Source organism: Austrofundulus limnaeus, unplaced genomic scaffold (genome assembly GCF_001266775.1).
Source record: "Austrofundulus limnaeus strain Quisiro unplaced genomic scaffold, Austrofundulus_limnaeus-1.0 Scaffold1729, whole genome shotgun sequence".
Taxonomy (NCBI): domain Eukaryota; kingdom Metazoa; phylum Chordata; class Actinopteri; order Cyprinodontiformes; family Rivulidae; genus Austrofundulus; species Austrofundulus limnaeus.
The window spans coordinates 36,707-41,031 of NW_013954131.1; positions in this window are offsets into that span (position 1 = coordinate 36,707).

The following is a 4,325-nucleotide window of genomic DNA, read 5'->3' on the forward strand; positions in this document are numbered from 1 at the left end:
TATATATAAACTATTTTCATAGAGTTTGAAGTCTGTGCTGTCCAACCCAGTTGAAATGAGCAGTCAGCATGCTGCCATTTTTGTTGCATTAGTCCTTAAATGTGTCATTTCGATGCCCGCTCTGGAGTGGGCATGGACCTTAGAGGGTCAAAGTCATCGCAGACATCTGGAACTCGCCTCAAACTTTTTTCTAGTTTTGTTTCTGTAATTCTACGGAGCTAAAGTTGTTTTTTATTTTTGTCCCCTGTCGTCAAACTTGGTATGAGTCATCCATGTTGCATGCCCGACCATACCATGTGGTCATATGATATCATCAAAGCCCCACCCTCTGACAACAGAAAGTGATCTTTTTTTTTTCTTGGAAAGCTCCATCTCTGACCCTGTTGACCTACTCAGCAACAAATTATGTCAGAACACAGATAACAAGTTGACTTCACTTGCTGTCAAGCACAAAGACTTTTTGGTGAAAGGCGTGGTAATGGTGGTGCGGTGAAGTCATAAAAATATAAATAATGAAAATATAAAAATAATTAATGGAGCTTTTGGKTTTTTTTTTCTTCTTTCTTGGATGTAAAACATTAGGTCTATGTTTTCACTTGTTTTAAACCTTTTAATTTGATTGTTTGGAACTACAGGAGGCGAAAACGCTTCGTCCACCTGCTTCAACGTCAACAATCGAAGTAATCTCATCAGGTGAGTCACATTAACTCTGTCAGAAAATTCCTTTAATAAATCTAACAGGTGTGTCTCTGTGAAGACAAAAGGCATGTGACATCAAAACACACATCAGAGCTGTGAAATGTAACATTACAACATTTAATGCCTTCAGTTTTTACCTCCTAATGATGTAAACCAGGCTCAAATTAGCAGGTGATGAGTCACTCTCAACCGGGAAGAAACCTGATGTATCACGTTGCTCTGAATACATTTCTAACTTGGTACTAGAGCTGTGTATTGACAAGAATTTGGCGATACGATACATATCATGACAGACGGGTCACGATACGATATATCCCGATATATTGCGATACTGTAAGCAAGGTGATATATTGCGATTTTTTTTTTGGTCCAAAAATTCTATTAAATAAAAACCTCTTACTGGAAAAAAAATGAAAAACCAAAATTCATTGTCTCAGAAAATTGTATTACATAGACATGCGCTAGCCTTCTGTAACGTGAAGGCTGACTAAAGTTGGAAAAAAGAGTGCATGAGACACTTAATTTGGTTTAAAATAGAGACATTCTGACAAATAAGTAACTGTTCGTAACCTTACTTCAGCTTAGAAGACAGAGGGAGTCGGTCTTTTCTGCTCAGATTCAGCTACCGGAGCATGAAGCTAATGTTTACTTACAATGCTAATGCTCTCTGACTCTCTGGCGCTCAAGAGGTAGAGGAGCCAAATGGCTGGCTCACTGCTGCCAACTAGTGGTCTGAGGCTGAACTACAACATAAAAATGAACGGCTGGCAGGAAAGTTGACATTTTAAACCTTWATTAAATATCGATACAGGACTTTAGAACATCGATACAGTATCGGGAAACGAAATATCGCGATATTTCAGTGTATCGATATTTTCTTACACCCCTACTTGGTACTGAGTGTGTGTGTGTGTGTGTGTGTGTAGCCTTGTTTTTCCTACATCGTGGGGAAATTTTTCACAAAAATTTTATCGTGGGGACCGAACGTGCATCGTGGGGACCAATGCCCGGTCCCCACAGTTAGGTTTAGGACCAAGGCTTAGGTTAGGGTGTATTCACACCAGGAAAGTCCTTTGGTCCGCTTATTTGGTCCGGACCAAAAGTGGACTTAATTTTTCCGTTTGGTGCGGTTTGCATGTACGGAGCCCRTGAGGGGACACGGGAGATTTTTTTTTCTTCTGCGTTCCCACGCAAAAATCATTTATCACTGTTGTGCCTGCCGGTTTATTAACAAACTCACATGTTCACCATTATCGAGTTAGCCTACTGCTTTAATTCAGCTTCAGAATGAATATATCACACAGCCACGCATGGAAGTGTGTCATATGCTGATATTTTAACACAGTACAGCCACGCAACATCAATATCAATTTCACGAACTGTGGTGACACATCCTGTTTGGTAACCGGATATTTCAAAATAGAAGTCTGATTTTCAGTTCAAATACAAAACAAACTTTTGCGTGGGAATGCAAAGCAATTTTGCGAGGTAACGCAACAAGTTTTGCGAGGTAACACAAAAGAAAAAAAATCCCCCCACGTCCCCTCGCGAGCTCCGTAGCATTCACATTGTGCTTTTTTGTAAATGAACTATAACTTGTAAACAAAGTCACGAGGGTGACGATCATTGCTCCCATTGGACAGAAAGGACGGGGGCGGGGCTAAGCCACAGACCCAGAAGAAAACAAGGAACTCCTGCTTGTTGCTGTTCTGATGCACACAGTTGTGCTGAGAGTACAACTGCAATATCATTTAAAATGTCAGAAGCAGCTAATTWAATRGTGGTTCCGTGATGATATTCTAATTTTGGAGCGGCGTCACATAAATGTGTCCCGCGACCCAAAGGAGACGAGATGCGCTGCGTGTTCTGACCCACAACAAGCTGCCAGCAGAGCTGCTAACAGGAGACAACGAAACAGGTGTGTTTTCAGTTTATTTAGCTCAGCAACGGTGGCCTGTGAGGTCCAAAAATGCGCATGTTTTATGCAGTTGGTTCGGTTCGAGTCCGGCCTGTATTCACACCAGAAGAGAACTGAAGTGAACCGCACCAGAGYTCRTKTGGAAGCGGACCGAGACCACCTCAAAAAGCAGGTCTCGGTTCAGTTGTTTGATCCGCACCAGAGTTCGCACGAGTGTATTCACACCTGCACAAAATGTCCGGACCAACGCTGGAAACGAACTCTGGTTCGTTTAAAGCGGAGCAAATTATCAGGTGTGAATACAGGATCAAGTTAACCTGTGAGGTTAATTTTAGGGTAAATGGTCAGGGTTAGGATATAAAGCCTAAAAAAAAGAATGAAAGTCAATGGAAGGTCCCGACAGAGTTCAAGAACAAACATATGTGTGTGTGTGTGGGTGGGGTGGGGGTTGTTTCTGGTGACATTTGGGGGCAATTTTAAGACAAAAACCCTACCTTTGGGGACAAAAGTTGAGCCTCCATTTGGTTTAAATGCCATTGGTGGGTTGGGGGTTGGGTTTAGGACCAAGGTGTGAATTGAGTTTAGGTTAGTTTTAGGGTCAGCCTGTGARGTTAGCCTTAGGGTTTGTCAGGGTTAGACTGTAGAAATGTAATGGAAGTCAATGGAATGTCCCCAGTGAGATAGCTGTGCAGTTCCTGCTCTTTCCTCATATCAGGTTCTTCTCCTGATGACCTCAGTGCTTCTGCAGAACTTTACACAAGTTCAAGCTCAAACGTTGCATTTCTTGTTTGCAAAGTTGACTTGGTTTTGGACAGAGACTTAACCGTTAAAAGCCCAAACCAAACAAAGAGGATGGTGTCATGTCCGACCTCGGCTGAGTTGAAAATCACAACCCTGAGACGCGTGATCCAGAAGACCTGCAGATGACCTGAAACCCTGACAGGAGCTCTTCTTCCTGCTCAAACAGACACTTGAGACCTTCCAGAGATGAGCAGCACATACCTTAAACACCTGTAAGGTAACAACAGCAGGATGTTCTCACAAAGGACCGAGTATCAAATGTCCCAAACTTCAGCTTGAAGAACAATGAACTTCAAAATGAAACAAAACCAAAGCAACATTTAAGATATTTTCTGTTATATTTACCTGAACTGACCCCAGTTTCTGTTTTAAGCTTTATTCACTCCTTTCTTGTAGTTGGATTTAGTTTTATCAGTTGTGCATCTGTTAGTTCCTCCATTCTTTGGACAAACATCTGTTGGTTTGCTGGAGATGCAGGGATCAGATGTGCCACAGGCTGGAGGACAGGTCTGTGGGGAAATGTGTGCACAAATCAAATATACAGTAACTTTTCATCCAAAGAAGGATCAAGTTTTAGGATAAAATTGATGAGAAAGACAAGAGTCCAACACTCACAGGAGATTGGCAAAACAATCATTTTGACCCAAAAACCTGAAGCCCCTGTAAAGTGTTTGTTTTAAGACTAAGAAAACCATAAATCTGATGTAAAACTCATGTTTTTTAATCAGAAAATCTCCACCAGATCTCCTCTTTCACAAAGAAAGAAATCATTCTGATCAGCTGCTCTTGATTTTATCTCTAAAAGTTCCACATCCAGTTAAAAGATGAGATTTCCTACAGATCCCGGAGAAAGCACTCTGCCCTTTTCCGGCTCAAGACCATGGCCTCGGATTTGGAGGCACTGAGC